The following is a 14,987-nucleotide window of genomic DNA, read 5'->3' on the forward strand; positions in this document are numbered from 1 at the left end:
AGGCATCTCTCCTCCAGCTGCTCGGCCACGGAGCGCCTGCACAGCTTAGAGCTTGCCACACATCTGCCGTCGCTGTTGGACAGGTAGCGGAATGCCAGGCGCCCGTTTTTTTGCATTTTTTCGGTGATGACAAGCGGTTGACATGCTTGTAAGTGTAGCATATAAAACAAGAATCGTGTGAAGCATTCGTAGACAGGTGCTAAAGTCGTAGTATGGCCGCAGGTGACGGTCGTATGACGGGTCTGTAGCCACAACAGGTTGGCATCAAAGTGAATACCGCTAACTGTAAGCACTCTGCTGTAGCCCCAGTGGCGCAATTGGTTAGCGCACGGTACTTATGAGGCAGTAGCCGTGAGCAATGCCGGGGTTGTGAGTTCGAGCCTCACCTGGGGCATACTTTTATTTCGTAGCAGCTGACTATGGAAGCATCGGGACGCTAGATTTGAGATGTATCACGTACCTGAGAGACCATAAATGTGCGTGCACTGCAGTCAACGACCGCGTGTTCCTCGGTAGTATAGTGGTTAGTATCCCCGCCTGTCACGCGGGAGACCGGGGTTCGATTCCCCGCCGGGGAGATGCGATTTTTATATCGCGAAGGTTGCACGTGTGGCCCGAAAAAGCATTACCGTTGTGATCAAGGAATGTAATTGCTAAAAAATCGTAAGAAAGTCTGCGTCTTAGGAAGTGTTTCTCGTATTCTGCACACGACGTCGTCGTTTCACAACTCACAGGGTTTGCTGTCGACGCTGAATCAGCGCACCCCAAGATTAATGATCGAGCTCGAAGCACCCAAGAAAAAGAATAATTTTAGCAGAGCGTGGTTTCGATCCACGGACCTCTGGGTTATGGGCCCAGCACGCTTCCACTGCGCCACTCTGCTGTGCGGAGAGAAGCGCTCTCTTCGGTGCGTGACATGAGACACTTGGAAAAGCGTTGTCTGCGTCGCCTACCGTTTAATTAACTGTGTAGCATCTCCCAGCTTGACTTGTCTCGACTTTGCTCGACTGACGCTACGCTGACGCTTGCACGAAGCGATATTTACCGCGATCGTCTCGAGATGCAGCTGCGAGATGCTCAGGATTAACATTGCACTCCACGAAGGTGGAGACATTCGAATGCACTGCCTAGCTACGCGCCCGCAACTAACAAAATGCCGACCCTGCCAGGATTCGAACCTGGAATCTTCTGATCCGTAGTCAGACGCGTTATCCGTTGCGCCACGGGGCCACCGTTCGCGTTTTCTGCTACGAGGCGGGTGCACATCGCAAAGCAACGTGTTCTCCGTGGCTCGGCAATTGCATGTCATCCACTGACAACGGCGGCGCGGCCACTCTGGTCTTCCGCACTCTGCAGGGAGCTGCCACCAAGGAAGGCATCTCTCCTCCAGCTGCTCGGCCACGGAGCGCCTGCACAGCTTAGAGCTTGCCACACATCTGCCGTCGCTGTTGGACAGGTAGCGGAATGCCAGGCGCCCGTTTTTTTGCATTTTTTCGGTGATGACAAGCGGTTGACATGCTTGTAAGTGTAGCATATAAAACAAGAATCGTGTGAATCATTCGTAGACAGGTGCTAAAGTTGTAGTATGGCCGCAGGTGACGGTCGTATGACGGGTCTGTAGCCACAACAGGTTGGCATCAAAGTGAATACCGCTAACTGTAAGCACCCTGCTGTAGCCCCAGTGGCGCAATTGGTTAGCGCACGGTACTTATAAGGCAGTAGCCGTGAGCAATGCCGGGGTTGTGAGTTCGAGCCTCACCTGGGGCATACTTTTATTTCGTAGCAGCTGACTATGGAAGCATCGGGACGCTAGATTTGAGATGTATCACGTACCTGAGAGACCATAAATGTGCGTGCACTGCAGTCAACGACCGCGTGTTCCTCGGTAGTATAGTGGTTAGTATCCCCGCCTGTCACGCGGGAGACCGTGGTTCGATTCCCCGCCGGGGAGATGCGATTTTTATATCGCGAAGGTTGCACGTGTGGCCCGAAAAAGCATTACCGTTGTGATCAAGGAATGTAATTGCTAAAAAATCGTAAGAAAGTCTGCGTCTTAGGAAGTGTTTCTCGTATTCTGCACACGACGTCGTCGTTTCACAACTCACAGGGTTTGCTGTCGACGCTGAATCAGCGCACCCCAAGATTAATGATCGAGCTCGAAGCACCCAAGAAAAAGAATAATTTTAGCAGAGCGTGGTTTCGATCCACGGACCTCTGGGTTATGGGCCCAGCACGCTTCCACTGCGCCACTCTGCTGTGCGGAGAGAAGCGCTCTCTTCGGTGCGTGACATGAGACACTTGGAAAAGCGTTGTCTGCGTCGCCTACCGTTTAATTAACTGTGTAGCATCTCCCAGCTTGACTTGTCTCGACTGACGCTACGCTGACGCTTGCACGAAGCGATATTTACCGCGATCGTCTCGAGATGCAGCTGCGAGATGCTCAGGATTAACATTGCACTCCACGAAGGTGGAGACATTCGAATGCACTGCCTAGCTACGCGCCCGCAACTAACAAAATGCCGGCCCTGCCAGGATTCGAACCTGGAATCTTCTGATCCGTAGTCAGACGCGTTATCCGTTGCGCCACAGGGCCACCGTTCGCGTTTTCTGCTACGAGGCGGGTGCACATCGCAAAGCAACGTGTTCTCCGTGGCTCGGCAATTGCATGTCATCCACTGACAACGGCGGCGCGGCCACTCTGGTCTTCCGCACTCTGCAGGGAGCTGCCACCAAGGAAGGCATCTCTCCTCCAGCTGCTCGGCCACGGAGCGCCTGCACAGCTTAGAGCTTGCCACACATCTGCCGTCGCTGTTGGACAGGTAGCGGAATGCCAGGCGCCCGTTTTTTTGCATTTTTTCGGTGATGACAAGCGGTTGACATGCTTGTAAGTGTAGCATATAAAACAAGAATCGTGTGAAGCATTCGTAGACAGGTGCTAAAGTCGTAGTATGGCCGCAGGTGACGGTCGTATGACGGGTCTGTAGCCACAACAGGTTGGCATCAAAGTGAATACCGCTAACTGTAAGCACTCTGCTGTAGCCCCAGTGGCGCAATTGGTCAGCGCACGGTACTTATAAGGCAGTAGCCGTGAGCAATGCCGGGGTTGTGAGTTCGAGCCTCACCTGGGGCATACTTTTATTTCGTAGCAGCTGACTATGGAAGCATCGGGACGCTAGATTTGAGATGTATCACGTACCTGAGAGACCATAAATGTGCGTGCACTGCAGTCAACGACCGCGTGTTCCTCGGTAGTATAGTGGTTAGTATCCCCGCCTGTCACGCGGGAGACCGTGGTTCGATTCCCCGCCGGGGAGATGCGATTTTTATATCGCGAAGGTTGCACGTGTGGCCCGAAAAAGCATTACCGTTGTGATCAAGGAATGTAATTGCTAAAAAATCGTAAGAAAGTCTGCGTCTTAGGAAGTGTTTCTCGTATTCTGCACACGACGTCGTCGTTTCACAACTCACAGGGTTTGCTGTCGACGCTGAATCAGCGCACCCCAAGATTAATGATCGAGCTCGAAGCACCCAAGAAAAAGAATAATTTTAGCAGAGCGTGGTTTCGATCCACGGACCTCTGGGTTATGGGCCCAGCACGCTTCCACTGCGCCACTCTGCTGTGCGGAGAGAAGCGCTCTCTTCGGCGCGTGACATGAGACACTTGGAAAAGCGTTGTCTGCGTCGTCTACCGTTTAATTAACTGTGTAGCATCTCCCAGCTTGACTTGTCTCGACTTTGCTCGACTGACGCTACGCTGACGCTTGCACGAAGCGATATTTACCGCGATCGTCTCGAGATGCAGCTGCGAGATGCTCAGGATTAACATTGCACTCCACGAAGGTGGAGACATTCGAATGCACTGCCTAGCTACGCGCCCGCAACTAACAAAATGCCGACCCTGCCAGGATTCGAACCTGGAATCTTCTGATCCGTAGTCAGACGCGTTATCCGTTGCGCCACAGGGCCACCGTTCGCGTTTTCTGCTACGAGGCGGGTGCACATCGCAAAGCAACGTGTTCTCCGTGGCTCGGCAATTGCATGTCATCCACTGACAACGGCGGCGCGGCCACTCTGGTCTTCCGCACTCTGCAGGGAGCTGCCACCAAGGAAGGCATCTCTCCTCCAGCTGCTCGGCCACGGAGCGCCTGCACAGCTTAGAGCTTGCCACACATCTGCCGTCGCTGTTGGACAGGTAGCGGAATGCCAGGCGCCCGTTTTTTTGCATTTTTTCGGTGATGACAAGCGGTTGACATGCTTGTAAGTGTAGCATATAAAACAAGAATCGTGTGAAGCATTCGTAGACAGGTGCTAAAGTCGTAGTATGGCCGCAGGTGACGGTCGTATGACGGGTCTGTAGCCACAACAGGTTGGCATCAAAGTGAATACCGCTAACTGTAAGCACTCTGCTGTAGCCCCAGTGGCGCAATTGGTTAGCGCACGGTACTTATAAGGCAGTAGCCGTGAGCAATGCCGGGGTTGTGAGTTCGAGCCTCACCTGGGGCATACTTTTATTTCGTAGCAGCTGACTATGGAAGCATCGGGACGCTAGATTTGAGATGTATCACGTACCTGAGAGACCATAAATGTGCGTGCACTGCAGTCACCGACCGCGTGTTCCTCGGTAGTATAGTGGTTAGTGGTTAGTATCCCCGCCTGTCACGCGGGAGACCGGGGTTCGATTCCCCGCCGGGGAGATGCGATTTTTATATCGCGAAGGTTGCACGTGTGGCCCGAAAAAGCATTACCGTTGTGATCAAGGAATGTAATTGCTAAAAAATCGTAAGAAAGTCTGCGTCTTAGGAAGTGTTTCTCGTATTCTGCACACGACGTCATCGTTTCACAACTCACAGGGTTTGCTGTCGACGCTGAATCAGCGCACCCCAAGATTAATGATCGAGCTCGAAGCACCCAAGAAAAAGAATAATTTTAGCAGAGCGTGGTTTCGATCCACGGACCAGTGGGTCCACTTCGCCACTCTGCTGTGCGGAGAGAAGCGCTCTCTTCGGTGCGTGACATGAGACACTTGGAAAAGCGTTGTCTGCGTCGCGTACCGATTAATTAACTGTGTGACATCTCTCAGCTTGACTTGTCTCGACTTTGCTCGACTGACGCTACGCTGACGCTTGCACGAAGCGATATTTACCGCGATCGTCTCGAGATGCAGCTGCGAGATGCTCAGGATTGACATTGCACTGCACGCAGGTGGAAACATTCGAACGCACTGCCTAGCTACGCGCCCGCAACTAACAAAATGCCGACCCTGCCAGGATTCGAACCTGGAATCTTCTGATCCGTAGTCAGACGCGTTATCCGTTGCGCCACAGGGCCACTGTTCGCGTTTCGTAATGAGAGGCGGGTACACATCGCGGAGCAACGTGTTCTCGGTGGCTCGCCAACTGCGTGTCGTCCACTGACAACGGCGGCGCGGCCACTCCGGTCTTCCGCACTCTGCAGGGAGCTGCCAAGGAAGGCATCTCTCCTCTAGCTGCTCGGCCACGGTGCGCCTGCATAGCTTAGAGCTTGCCACACATCTGCCCTCGCCGTTGGACAGGTAGCAGACGGCAAGGCGCGCGTTTTCTGCAATTTTTCGGTGATGACAAGCGGCTGATATGCTTGTAAGTGTAGCATATGAAACAAGAATCGTATGAAGCATCCGTAGACGGGTGCTAAAGTCGCAGTATGGCCGCAGGTGACGGTCGTATGATGGATCTGTAGCCACAACAGGTTGGCAGCAAAGCGAATACCGCTAACTGAAAGCACCCTGCTGTAGCCCCAGTGGCGCAATTGGTTAGCGCACGGTACTTATAAGGCAGTAGCCGTGAGCAATGCCGGGGTTGTGAGTTCGAGCCTCACCTGGGGCATACTTTTATTTCGTAGCAGCTGACTCTGAAAGCATCGGGACGCTAGATTTGAGATGTATCACCTACTTGAGAATCATAAGTGAGCGTGCATTGTAGGTACGGATTGCGTATTCCTCGGTAGTATAGTGGTTAGTATCCCCGCCTGTCACGCGGGAGACCGGGGTTCGATTCCCCGCCGGGGAGGTGCGATTTTTATATCGCAAAAGTTGCACGTGTGGCCCGAAAGGACATTAACGTTGTGATCGAGAAATGTAGTTGCTGCAGAATCGTAAGAAAGTCTGCGTCTTAGGAAGTGTTTCTCGTATTCTTCACACCACGTCGTCGTCGTTTCAGAACTTACAGGGTTTGCTGTTGACGCTGAATCATCGCACCCGAGGCTTAGTGAACGAGCTCGAAGCACCCAAGAAAAAGAATAATTTTAGCAGAGCGTGGTTTCGATCCACGGACCTCTGGGTTATGGGCCCAGCACGCTTCCACTGCGCCACTCTGCTGCGTGGAGGCGTTCGCCCTCTGCGGTGCGTGACATGGGACACTTGGAAAAGCGTTGTCTGCGTCGCGTACCGATTAATTAACTGTGTGACATCTCTCAGCTTGACTTGTCTCGACTTTGCTCGACTGACGCTACGCTGACGCTTGCACGAAGCGATATTTACCGCGATCGTCTCGAGATGCAGCTGCGAGATGCTCAGGATTAACATTGCACTCCACGAAGGTGGAGACATTCGAATGCACTGCCTAGCTACGCGCCCGCAACTAACAAAATGCCGACCCTGCCAGGATTCGAACCTGGAATCTTCTGATCCGTAGTCAGACGCGTTATCCGTTGCGCCACGGGGCAACCGTTCGCGTTTTCTGCTACGAGGCGGGTGCACATCGCAAAGCAACGTGTTCTCCGTGGCTCGGCAATTGCATGTCATCCACTGACAACGGCGGCGCGGCCACTCTGGTCTTCCGCACTCTGCAGGGAGCTGCCACCAAGGAAGGCATCTCTCCTCCAGCTGCTCGGCCACGGAGCGCCTGCACAGCTTAGAGCTTGCCACACATCTGCCGTCGCTGTTGGACAGGTAGCGGAATGCCAGGCGCCCGTTTTTTTGCATTTTTTCGGTGATGACAAGCGGTTGACATGCTTGTAAGTGTAGCATATAAAACAAGAATCGTGTGAAGCATTCGTAGACAGGTGCTAAAGTCGTAGTATGGCCGCAGGTGACGGTCGTATGACGGGTCTGTAGCCACAACAGGTTGGCATCAAAGTGAATACCGCTAACTGTAAGCACTCTGCTGTAGCCCCAGTGGCGCAATTGGTTAGCGCACGGTACTTATAAGGCAGTAGCCGTGAGCAATGCCGGGGTTGTGAGTTCGAGCCTCACCTGGGGCATACTTTTATTTCGTAGCAGCTGACTATGGAAGCATCGGGACGCTAGATTTGAGATGTATCACGTACCTGAGAGACCATAAATGTGCGTGCACTGCAGTCAACGACCGCGTGTTCCTCGGTAGTATAGTGGTTAGTATCCCCGCCTGTCACGCGGGAGACCGTGGTTCGATTCCCCGCCGGGGAGATGCGATTTTTATATCGCGAAGGTTGCACGTGTGGCCCGAAAAAGCATTACCGTTGTGATCAAGGAATGTAATTGCTAAAAAATCGTAAGAAAGTCTGCGTCTTAGGAAGTGTTTCTCGTATTCTGCACACGACGTCGTCGTTTCACAACTCACAGGGTTTGCTGTCGACGCTGAATCAGCGCACCCCAAGATTAATGATCGAGCTCGAAGCACCCAAGAAAAAGAATAATTTTAGCAGAGCGTGGTTTCGATCCACGGACCTCTGGGTTATGGGCCCAGCACGCTTCCACTGCGCCACTCTGCTGTGCGGAGAGAAGCGCTCTCTTCGGTGCGTGACATGAGACACTTGGAAAAGCGTTGTCTGCGTCGCCTACCGTTTAATTAACTGTGTAGCATCTCCCAGCTTGACTTGTCTCGACTTTGCTCGACTGACGCTACGCTGACGCTTGCACGAAGCGATATTTACCGCGATCGTCTCGAGATGCAGCTGCGAGATGCTCAGGATTAACATTGCACTCCACGAAGGTGGAGACATTCGAATGCACTGCCTAGCTACGCGCCCGCAACTAACAAAATGCCGACCCTGCCAGGATTCGAACCTGGAATCTTCTGATCCGTAGTCAGACGCGTTATCCGTTGCGCCACAGGGCCACCGTTCGCGTTTTCTGCTACGAGGCGGGTGCACATCGCAAAGCAACGTGTTCTCCGTGGCTCGGCAATTGCATGTCATCCACTGACAACGGCGGCGCGGCCACTCTGGTCTTCCGCACTCTGCAGGGAGCTGCCACCAAGGAAGGCATCTCTCCTCCAGCTGCTCGGCCACGGAGCGCCTGCACAGCTTAGAGCTTGCCACACATCTGCCGTCGCTGTTGGACAGGTAGCGGAATGCCAGGCGCCCGTTTTTTTGCATTTTTTCGGTGATGACAAGCGGTTGACATGCTTGTAAGTGTAGCATATAAAACAAGAATCGTGTGAAGCATTCGTAGACAGGTGCTAAAGTCGTAGTATGGCCGCAGGTGACGGTCGTATGACGGGTCTGTAGCCACAACAGGTTGGCATCAAAGTGAATACCGCTAACTGTAAGCACTCTGCTGTAGCCCCAGTGGCGCAATTGGTTAGCGCACGGTACTTATAAGGCAGTAGCCGTGAGCAATGCCGGGGTTGTGAGTTCGAGCCTCACCTGGGGCATACTTTTATTTCGTAGCAGCTGACTATGGAAGCATCGGGACGCTAGATTTGAGATGTATCACGTACCTGAGAGACCATAAATGTGCGTGCACTGCAGTCACCGACCGCGTGTTCCTCGGTAGTATAGTGGTTAGTGGTTAGTATCCCCGCCTGTCACGCGGGAGACCGGGGTTCGATTCCCCGCCGGGGAGATGCGATTTTTATATCGCGAAGGTTGCACGTGTGGCCCGAAAAAGCATTACCGTTGTGATCAAGGAATGTAATTGCTAAAAAATCGTAAGAAAGTCTGCGTCTTAGGAAGTGTTTCTCGTATTCTGCACACGACGTCATCGTTTCACAACTCACAGGGTTTGCTGTCGACGCTGAATCAGCGCACCCCAAGATTAATGATCGAGCTCGAAGCACCCAAGAAAAAGAATAATTTTAGCAGAGCGTGGTTTCGATCCACGGACCAGTGGGTCCACTTCGCCACTCTGCTGTGCGGAGAGAAGCGCTCTCTTCGGTGCGTGACATGAGACACTTGGAAAAGCGTTGTCTGCGTCGCGTACCGATTAATTAACTGTGTGACATCTCTCAGCTTGACTTGTCTCGACTTTGCTCGACTGACGCTACGCTGACGCTTGCACGAAGCGATATTTACCGCGATCGTCTCGAGATGCAGCTGCGAGATGCTCAGGATTGACATTGCACTGCACGCAGGTGGAAACATTCGAACGCACTGCCTAGCTACGCGCCCGCAACTAACAAAATGCCGACCCTGCCAGGATTCGAACCTGGAATCTTCTGATCCGTAGTCAGACGCGTTATCCGTTGCGCCACAGGGCCACTGTTCGCGTTTCGTAATGAGAGGCGGGTACACATCGCGGAGCAACGTGTTCTCGGTGGCTCGCCAACTGCGTGTCGTCCACTGACAACGGCGGCGCGGCCACTCCGGTCTTCCGCACTCTGCAGGGAGCTGCCAAGGAAGGCATCTCTCCTCTAGCTGCTCGGCCACGGTGCGCCTGCATAGCTTAGAGCTTGCCACACATCTGCCCTCGCCGTTGGACAGGTAGCAGACGGCAAGGCGCGCGTTTTCTGCAATTTTTCGGTGATGACAAGCGGCTGATATGCTTGTAAGTGTAGCATATGAAACAAGAATCGTATGAAGCATCCGTAGACGGGTGCTAAAGTCGCAGTATGGCCGCAGGTGACGGTCGTATGATGGATCTGTAGCCACAACAGGTTGGCAGCAAAGCGAATACCGCTAACTGAAAGCACCCTGCTGTAGCCCCAGTGGCGCAATTGGTTAGCGCACGGTACTTATAAGGCAGTAGCCGTGAGCAATGCCGGGGTTGTGAGTTCGAGCCTCACCTGGGGCATACTTTTATTTCGTAGCAGCTGACTCTGAAAGCATCGGGACGCTAGATTTGAGATGTATCACCTACTTGAGAATCATAAGTGAGCGTGCATTGTAGGTACGGATTGCGTATTCCTCGGTAGTATAGTGGTTAGTATCCCCGCCTGTCACGCGGGAGACCGGGGTTCGATTCCCCGCCGGGGAGGTGCGATTTTTATATCGCAAAAGTTGCACGTGTGGCCCGAAAGGACATTAACGTTGTGATCGAGAAATGTAGTTGCTGCAGAATCGTAAGAAAGTCTGCGTCTTAGGAAGTGTTTCTCGTATTCTTCACACCACGTCGTCGTCGTTTCAGAACTTACAGGGTTTGCTGTTGACGCTGAATCATCGCACCCGAGGCTTAGTGAACGAGCTCGAAGCACCCAAGAAAAAGAATAATTTTAGCAGAGCGTGGTTTCGATCCACGGACCTCTGGGTTATGGGCCCAGCACGCTTCCACTGCGCCACTCTGCTGCGTGGAGGCGTTCGCCCTCTGCGGTGCGTGACATGGGACACTTGGAAAAGCGTTGTCTGCGTCGCGTACCGATTAATTAACTGTGTGACATCTCTCAGCTTGACTTGTCTCGACTTTGCTCGACTGACGCTACGCTGACGCTTGCACGAAGCGATATTTACCACGATCGTCTCGAGATGCAGCTGCGAGATGCTCAGGATTGACATTGCACTGCACGCAGGTGGAAACATTCGAACGCACTGCCTAGCTACGCGCCCGCAACTAACAAAATGCCGACCCTGCCAGGATTCGAACCTGGAATCTTCTGATCCGTAGTCAGACGCGTTATCCGTTGCGCCACAGGGCCACTGTTCGCGTTTCGTAATGAGAGGCGGGTACACATCGCGGAGCAACGTGTTCTCGGTGGCTCGCCAACTGCGTGTCGTCCACTGACAACGGCGGCGCGGCCACTCCGGTCTTCCGCACTCTGCAGGGAGCTGCCAAGGAAGGCATCTCTCCTCTAGCTGCTCGGCCATGGTGCGCCTGCATAGCTTAGAGCTTGCCACACATCTGCCCTCGCCGTTGGACAGGTAGCAGACGGCAAGGCGCGCGTTTTCTGCAATTTTTCGGTGATGACAAGCGGCTGATATGCTTGTAAGTGTAGCATATGAAACAAGAATCGTATGAAGCATCCGTAGACGGGTGCTAAAGTCGCAGTATGGCCGCAGGTGACGGTCGTATGATGGATCTGTAGCCACAACAGGTTGGCAGCAAAGCGAATACCGCTAACTGAAAGCACCCTGCTGTAGCCCCAGTGGCGCAATTGGTTAGCGCACGGTACTTATAAGGCAGTAGCCGTGAGCAATGCCGGGGTTGTGAGTTCGAGTCTCACCTGGGGCATACTTTTATTTCGTAGCAGCTGACTCTGAAAGCATCGGGACGCTAGATTTGAGATGTATCACCTACTTGAGAATCATAAGTGAGCGTGCATTGTAGGTACGGATTGCGTATTCCTCGGTAGTATAGTGGTTAGTATCCCCGCCTGTCACGCGGGAGACCGGGGTTCGATTCCCCGCCGGGGAGGTGCGATTTTTATATCGCAAAAGTTGCACGTGTGGCCCGAAAGGACATTAACGTTGTGATCGAGAAATGTAGTTGCTGCAGAATCGTAAGAAAGTCTGCGTCTTAGGAAGTGTTTCTCGTATTCTTCACACCACGTCGTCGTCGTTTCAGAACTTACAGGGTTTGCTGTTGACGCTGAATCATCGCACCCGAGGCTTAGTGAACGAGCTCGAAGCACCCAAGAAAAAGAATAATTTTAGCAGAGCGTGGTTTCGATCCACGGACCTCTGGGTTATGGGCCCAGCACGCTTCCACTGCGCCACTCTGCTGCGTGGAGGCGTTCGCCCTCTGCGGTGCGTGACATGGGACACTTGGAAAAGCGTTGTCTGCGTCGCGTACCGATTAATTAACTGTGTGACATCTCTCAGCTTGACTTGTCTCGACTTTGCTCGACTGACGCTACGCTGACGCTTGCACGAAGCGATATTTACCACGATCGTCTCGAGATGCAGCTGCGAGATGCTCAGGATTGACATTGCACTGCACGCAGGTGGAAACATTCGAACGCACTGCCTAGCTACGCGCCCGCAACTAACAAAATGCCGACCCTGCCAGGATTCGAACCTGGAATCTTCTGATCCGTAGTCAGACGCGTTATCCGTTGCGCCACAGGGCCACTGTTCGCGTTTCGTAATGAGAGGCGGGTACACATCGCGGAGCAACGTGTTCTCGGTGGCTCGCCAACTGCGTGTCGTCCACTGACAACGGCGGCGCGGCCACTCCGGTCTTCCGCACTCTGCAGGGAGCTGCCAAGGAAGGCATCTCTCCTCTAGCTGCTCGGCCATGGTGCGCCTGCATAGCTTAGAGCTTGCCACACATCTGCCCTCGCCGTTGGACAGGTAGCAGACGGCAAGGCGCGCGTTTTCTGCAATTTTTCGGTGATGACAAGCGGCTGATATGCTTGTAAGTGTAGCATATGAAACAAGAATCGTATGAAGCATCCGTAGACGGGTGCTAAAGTCGCAGTATGGCCGCAGGTGACGGTCGTATGATGGATCTGTAGCCACAACAGGTTGGCAGCAAAGCGAATACCGCTAACTGAAAGCACCCTGCTGTAGCCCCAGTGGCGCAATTGGTTAGCGCACGGTACTTATAAGGCAGTAGCCGTGAGCAATGCCGGGGTTGTGAGTTCGAGTCTCACCTGGGGCATACTTTTATTTCGTAGCAGCTGACTCTGAAAGCATCGGGACGCTAGATTTGAGATGTATCACCTACTTGAGAATCATAAGTGAGCGTGCATTGTAGGTACGGATTGCGTATTCCTCGGTAGTATAGTGGTTAGTATCCCCGCCTGTCACGCGGGAGACCGGGGTTCGATTCCCCGCCGGGGAGGTGCGATTTTTATATCGCAAAAGTTGCACGTGTGGCCCGAAAGGACATTAACGTTGTGATCGAGAAATGTAGTTGCTGCAGAATCGTAAGAAAGTCTGCGTCTTAGGAAGTGTTTCTCGTATTCTTCACACCACGTCGTCGTCGTTTCAGAACTTACAGGGTTTGCTGTTGACGCTGAATCATCGCACCCGAGGCTTAGTGAACGAGCTCGAAGCACCCAAGAAAGAGAATAATTTTAGCAGAGCGTGGTTTCGATCCACGGACCTCTGGGTTATGGGCCCAGCACGCTTCCACTGCGCCACTCTGCTGCGTGGAGGCGTTCGCCCTCTGCGGTGCGTGACATGGGACACTTGGAAAAGCGTTGTCTGCGTCGCGTACCGATTAATTAACTGTGTGACATCTCTCAGCTTGACTTGTCTCGACTTTGCTCGACTGACGCTACGCTGACGCTTGCACGAAGCGATATTTACCACGATCGTCTCGAGATGCAGCTGCGAGATGCTCAGGATTGACATTGCACTGCACGCAGGTGGAAACATTCGAACGCACTGCCTAGCTACGCGCCCGCAACTAACAAAATGCCGACCCTGCCAGGATTCGAACCTGGAATCTTCTGATCCGTAGTCAGACGCGTTATCCGTTGCGCCACAGGGCCACTGTTCGCGTTTCGTAATGAGAGGCGGGTACACATCGCGGAGCAACGTGTTCTCGGTGGCTCGCCAACTGCGTGTCGTCCACTGACAACGGCGGCGCGGCCACTCCGGTCTTCCGCACTCTGCAGGGAGCTGCCAAGGAAGGCATCTCTCCTCTAGCTGCTCGGCCATGGTGCGCCTGCATAGCTTAGAGCTTGCCACACATCTGCCCTCGCCGTTGGACAGGTAGCAGACGGCAAGGCGCGCGTTTTCTGCAATTTTTCGGTGATGACAAGCGGCTGATATGCTTGTAAGTGTAGCATATGAAACAAGAATCGTATGAAGCATCCGTAGACGGGTGCTAAAGTCGCAGTATGGCCGCAGGTGACGGTCGTATGATGGATCTGTAGCCACAACAGGTTGGCAGCAAAGCGAATACCGCTAACTGAAAGCACCCTGCTGTAGCCCCAGTGGCGCAATTGGTTAGCGCACGGTACTTATAAGGCAGTAGCCGTGAGCAATGCCGGGGTTGTGAGTTCGAGCCTCACCTGGGGCATACTTTTATTTCGTAGCAGCTGACTCTGAAAGCATCGGGACGCTAGATTTGAGATGTATCACCTACTTGAGAATCATAAGTGAGCGTGCATTGTAGGTACGGATTGCGTATTCCTCGGTGGTATAGTGGTTAGTATCCCCGCCTGTCACGCGGGAGACCGGGGTTCGATTCCCCGCCGGGGAGGTGCGATTTTTATATCGCAAAAGTTGCACGTGTGGCCCGAAAGGACATTAACGTTGTGATCGAGAAATGTAGTTGCTGCAGAATCGTAAGAAAGTCTGCGTCTTAGGAAGTGTTTCTCGTATTCTTCACACCACGTCGTCGTCGTTTCAGAACTTACAGGGTTTGCTGTTGACGCTGAATCATCGCACCCGAGGCTTAGTGAACGAGCTCGAAGCACCCAAGAAAAAGAATAATTTTAGCAGAGCGTGGTTTCGATCCACGGACCTCTGGGTTATGGGCCCAGCACGCTTCCACTGCGCCACTCTGCTGCGTGGAGGCGTTCGCCCTCTGCGGTGCGTGACATGGGACACTTGGAAAAGCGTTGTCTGCGTCGCGTACCGATTAATTAACTGTGTGACATCTCTCAGCTTGACTTGTCTCGACTTTGCTCGACTGACGCTACGCTGACGCTTGCACGAAGCGATATTTACCACGATCGTCTCGAGATGCAGCTGCGAGATGCTCAGGATTGACATTGCACTGCACGCAGGTGGAAACATTCGAACGCACTGCCTAGCTACGCGCCCGCAACTAACAAAATGCCGACCCTGCCAGGATTCGAACCTGGAATCTTCTGATCCGTAGTCAGACGCGTTATCCGTTGCGCCACAGGGCCACTGTTCGCGTTTCGTAATGAGAGGCGGGTACACATCGCGGAGCAACGTGTTCTCGGTGGCTCGCCAAC

General features: G+C 53.3%; 42 non-coding genes across 42 annotated transcripts; 22 read left to right on the forward strand and 20 right to left on the reverse strand.

The window, feature by feature from the left end:
• Positions 1-302: 302 nt before the first annotated feature.
• Trnai-uau (transfer RNA isoleucine (anticodon UAU)) lies at positions 303-394 on the forward strand. Its single transcript is given in 2 exon segments — positions 303-340; positions 359-394. It is a non-coding gene; the product is annotated as a tRNA-Ile (tRNA).
• Positions 395-506: 112 nt separating this feature from the next.
• Trnad-guc (transfer RNA aspartic acid (anticodon GUC)) lies at positions 507-578 on the forward strand. The gene has a single exon. It is a non-coding gene; the product is annotated as a tRNA-Asp (tRNA).
• Positions 579-811: 233 nt separating this feature from the next.
• Positions 812-883, reverse strand: Trnam-cau (transfer RNA methionine (anticodon CAU)). Its single transcript has one exon. It is a non-coding gene; the product is annotated as a tRNA-Met (tRNA).
• Positions 884-1,157: 274 nt separating this feature from the next.
• Positions 1,158-1,230, reverse strand: Trnar-acg (transfer RNA arginine (anticodon ACG)). Its single transcript has one exon. It is a non-coding gene; the product is annotated as a tRNA-Arg (tRNA).
• Positions 1,231-1,675: 445 nt separating this feature from the next.
• Trnai-uau (transfer RNA isoleucine (anticodon UAU)) lies at positions 1,676-1,767 on the forward strand. Its single transcript is given in 2 exon segments — positions 1,676-1,713; positions 1,732-1,767. It is a non-coding gene; the product is annotated as a tRNA-Ile (tRNA).
• Positions 1,768-1,879: 112 nt separating this feature from the next.
• On the forward strand, positions 1,880-1,951 carry Trnad-guc (transfer RNA aspartic acid (anticodon GUC)). Its single transcript has one exon. It is a non-coding gene; the product is annotated as a tRNA-Asp (tRNA).
• Positions 1,952-2,184: 233 nt separating this feature from the next.
• Trnam-cau (transfer RNA methionine (anticodon CAU)) lies at positions 2,185-2,256 on the reverse strand. The gene has a single exon. It is a non-coding gene; the product is annotated as a tRNA-Met (tRNA).
• Positions 2,257-2,520: 264 nt separating this feature from the next.
• Trnar-acg (transfer RNA arginine (anticodon ACG)) lies at positions 2,521-2,593 on the reverse strand. Its single transcript has one exon. It is a non-coding gene; the product is annotated as a tRNA-Arg (tRNA).
• Positions 2,594-3,038: 445 nt separating this feature from the next.
• On the forward strand, positions 3,039-3,130 carry Trnai-uau (transfer RNA isoleucine (anticodon UAU)). Its single transcript is given in 2 exon segments — positions 3,039-3,076; positions 3,095-3,130. It is a non-coding gene; the product is annotated as a tRNA-Ile (tRNA).
• Positions 3,131-3,242: 112 nt separating this feature from the next.
• Trnad-guc (transfer RNA aspartic acid (anticodon GUC)) lies at positions 3,243-3,314 on the forward strand. Its single transcript has one exon. It is a non-coding gene; the product is annotated as a tRNA-Asp (tRNA).
• Positions 3,315-3,547: 233 nt separating this feature from the next.
• Positions 3,548-3,619, reverse strand: Trnam-cau (transfer RNA methionine (anticodon CAU)). Its single transcript has one exon. It is a non-coding gene; the product is annotated as a tRNA-Met (tRNA).
• Positions 3,620-3,893: 274 nt separating this feature from the next.
• On the reverse strand, positions 3,894-3,966 carry Trnar-acg (transfer RNA arginine (anticodon ACG)). Its single transcript has one exon. It is a non-coding gene; the product is annotated as a tRNA-Arg (tRNA).
• A 445-nt stretch (positions 3,967-4,411) lies between these two features.
• On the forward strand, positions 4,412-4,503 carry Trnai-uau (transfer RNA isoleucine (anticodon UAU)). The gene is given in 2 exon segments: positions 4,412-4,449; positions 4,468-4,503. It is a non-coding gene; the product is annotated as a tRNA-Ile (tRNA).
• Positions 4,504-4,615: 112 nt separating this feature from the next.
• On the forward strand, positions 4,616-4,694 carry Trnad-guc (transfer RNA aspartic acid (anticodon GUC)). Its single transcript has one exon. It is a non-coding gene; the product is annotated as a tRNA-Asp (tRNA).
• A 561-nt stretch (positions 4,695-5,255) lies between these two features.
• Positions 5,256-5,328, reverse strand: Trnar-acg (transfer RNA arginine (anticodon ACG)). Its single transcript has one exon. It is a non-coding gene; the product is annotated as a tRNA-Arg (tRNA).
• A 441-nt stretch (positions 5,329-5,769) lies between these two features.
• Positions 5,770-5,861, forward strand: Trnai-uau (transfer RNA isoleucine (anticodon UAU)). Its single transcript is given in 2 exon segments — positions 5,770-5,807; positions 5,826-5,861. It is a non-coding gene; the product is annotated as a tRNA-Ile (tRNA).
• A 111-nt stretch (positions 5,862-5,972) lies between these two features.
• Trnad-guc (transfer RNA aspartic acid (anticodon GUC)) lies at positions 5,973-6,044 on the forward strand. Its single transcript has one exon. It is a non-coding gene; the product is annotated as a tRNA-Asp (tRNA).
• A 236-nt stretch (positions 6,045-6,280) lies between these two features.
• Positions 6,281-6,352, reverse strand: Trnam-cau (transfer RNA methionine (anticodon CAU)). Its single transcript has one exon. It is a non-coding gene; the product is annotated as a tRNA-Met (tRNA).
• A 274-nt stretch (positions 6,353-6,626) lies between these two features.
• On the reverse strand, positions 6,627-6,699 carry Trnar-acg (transfer RNA arginine (anticodon ACG)). Its single transcript has one exon. It is a non-coding gene; the product is annotated as a tRNA-Arg (tRNA).
• Positions 6,700-7,144: 445 nt separating this feature from the next.
• On the forward strand, positions 7,145-7,236 carry Trnai-uau (transfer RNA isoleucine (anticodon UAU)). The gene is given in 2 exon segments: positions 7,145-7,182; positions 7,201-7,236. It is a non-coding gene; the product is annotated as a tRNA-Ile (tRNA).
• A 112-nt stretch (positions 7,237-7,348) lies between these two features.
• On the forward strand, positions 7,349-7,420 carry Trnad-guc (transfer RNA aspartic acid (anticodon GUC)). The gene has a single exon. It is a non-coding gene; the product is annotated as a tRNA-Asp (tRNA).
• Positions 7,421-7,653: 233 nt separating this feature from the next.
• Trnam-cau (transfer RNA methionine (anticodon CAU)) lies at positions 7,654-7,725 on the reverse strand. The gene has a single exon. It is a non-coding gene; the product is annotated as a tRNA-Met (tRNA).
• Positions 7,726-7,999: 274 nt separating this feature from the next.
• Positions 8,000-8,072, reverse strand: Trnar-acg (transfer RNA arginine (anticodon ACG)). Its single transcript has one exon. It is a non-coding gene; the product is annotated as a tRNA-Arg (tRNA).
• A 445-nt stretch (positions 8,073-8,517) lies between these two features.
• Positions 8,518-8,609, forward strand: Trnai-uau (transfer RNA isoleucine (anticodon UAU)). The gene is given in 2 exon segments: positions 8,518-8,555; positions 8,574-8,609. It is a non-coding gene; the product is annotated as a tRNA-Ile (tRNA).
• A 112-nt stretch (positions 8,610-8,721) lies between these two features.
• Positions 8,722-8,800, forward strand: Trnad-guc (transfer RNA aspartic acid (anticodon GUC)). The gene has a single exon. It is a non-coding gene; the product is annotated as a tRNA-Asp (tRNA).
• Positions 8,801-9,361: 561 nt separating this feature from the next.
• Trnar-acg (transfer RNA arginine (anticodon ACG)) lies at positions 9,362-9,434 on the reverse strand. The gene has a single exon. It is a non-coding gene; the product is annotated as a tRNA-Arg (tRNA).
• A 441-nt stretch (positions 9,435-9,875) lies between these two features.
• Positions 9,876-9,967, forward strand: Trnai-uau (transfer RNA isoleucine (anticodon UAU)). The gene is given in 2 exon segments: positions 9,876-9,913; positions 9,932-9,967. It is a non-coding gene; the product is annotated as a tRNA-Ile (tRNA).
• Positions 9,968-10,078: 111 nt separating this feature from the next.
• On the forward strand, positions 10,079-10,150 carry Trnad-guc (transfer RNA aspartic acid (anticodon GUC)). The gene has a single exon. It is a non-coding gene; the product is annotated as a tRNA-Asp (tRNA).
• Positions 10,151-10,386: 236 nt separating this feature from the next.
• Trnam-cau (transfer RNA methionine (anticodon CAU)) lies at positions 10,387-10,458 on the reverse strand. Its single transcript has one exon. It is a non-coding gene; the product is annotated as a tRNA-Met (tRNA).
• A 274-nt stretch (positions 10,459-10,732) lies between these two features.
• Positions 10,733-10,805, reverse strand: Trnar-acg (transfer RNA arginine (anticodon ACG)). The gene has a single exon. It is a non-coding gene; the product is annotated as a tRNA-Arg (tRNA).
• Positions 10,806-11,246: 441 nt separating this feature from the next.
• Trnai-uau (transfer RNA isoleucine (anticodon UAU)) lies at positions 11,247-11,338 on the forward strand. Its single transcript is given in 2 exon segments — positions 11,247-11,284; positions 11,303-11,338. It is a non-coding gene; the product is annotated as a tRNA-Ile (tRNA).
• A 111-nt stretch (positions 11,339-11,449) lies between these two features.
• Trnad-guc (transfer RNA aspartic acid (anticodon GUC)) lies at positions 11,450-11,521 on the forward strand. The gene has a single exon. It is a non-coding gene; the product is annotated as a tRNA-Asp (tRNA).
• Positions 11,522-11,757: 236 nt separating this feature from the next.
• Positions 11,758-11,829, reverse strand: Trnam-cau (transfer RNA methionine (anticodon CAU)). The gene has a single exon. It is a non-coding gene; the product is annotated as a tRNA-Met (tRNA).
• Positions 11,830-12,103: 274 nt separating this feature from the next.
• On the reverse strand, positions 12,104-12,176 carry Trnar-acg (transfer RNA arginine (anticodon ACG)). The gene has a single exon. It is a non-coding gene; the product is annotated as a tRNA-Arg (tRNA).
• Positions 12,177-12,617: 441 nt separating this feature from the next.
• On the forward strand, positions 12,618-12,709 carry Trnai-uau (transfer RNA isoleucine (anticodon UAU)). The gene is given in 2 exon segments: positions 12,618-12,655; positions 12,674-12,709. It is a non-coding gene; the product is annotated as a tRNA-Ile (tRNA).
• Positions 12,710-12,820: 111 nt separating this feature from the next.
• On the forward strand, positions 12,821-12,892 carry Trnad-guc (transfer RNA aspartic acid (anticodon GUC)). Its single transcript has one exon. It is a non-coding gene; the product is annotated as a tRNA-Asp (tRNA).
• Positions 12,893-13,128: 236 nt separating this feature from the next.
• Trnam-cau (transfer RNA methionine (anticodon CAU)) lies at positions 13,129-13,200 on the reverse strand. The gene has a single exon. It is a non-coding gene; the product is annotated as a tRNA-Met (tRNA).
• A 274-nt stretch (positions 13,201-13,474) lies between these two features.
• Positions 13,475-13,547, reverse strand: Trnar-acg (transfer RNA arginine (anticodon ACG)). The gene has a single exon. It is a non-coding gene; the product is annotated as a tRNA-Arg (tRNA).
• A 441-nt stretch (positions 13,548-13,988) lies between these two features.
• Trnai-uau (transfer RNA isoleucine (anticodon UAU)) lies at positions 13,989-14,080 on the forward strand. Its single transcript is given in 2 exon segments — positions 13,989-14,026; positions 14,045-14,080. It is a non-coding gene; the product is annotated as a tRNA-Ile (tRNA).
• A 111-nt stretch (positions 14,081-14,191) lies between these two features.
• On the forward strand, positions 14,192-14,263 carry Trnad-guc (transfer RNA aspartic acid (anticodon GUC)). Its single transcript has one exon. It is a non-coding gene; the product is annotated as a tRNA-Asp (tRNA).
• Positions 14,264-14,499: 236 nt separating this feature from the next.
• On the reverse strand, positions 14,500-14,571 carry Trnam-cau (transfer RNA methionine (anticodon CAU)). The gene has a single exon. It is a non-coding gene; the product is annotated as a tRNA-Met (tRNA).
• Positions 14,572-14,845: 274 nt separating this feature from the next.
• Positions 14,846-14,918, reverse strand: Trnar-acg (transfer RNA arginine (anticodon ACG)). Its single transcript has one exon. It is a non-coding gene; the product is annotated as a tRNA-Arg (tRNA).
• Positions 14,919-14,987: the final 69 nt, after the last annotated feature.

This window comes from Schistocerca serialis, chromosome 9 (genome assembly GCF_023864345.2).
Source record: "Schistocerca serialis cubense isolate TAMUIC-IGC-003099 chromosome 9, iqSchSeri2.2, whole genome shotgun sequence".
Lineage (NCBI taxonomy): Eukaryota > Metazoa > Arthropoda > Insecta > Orthoptera > Acrididae > Schistocerca > Schistocerca serialis.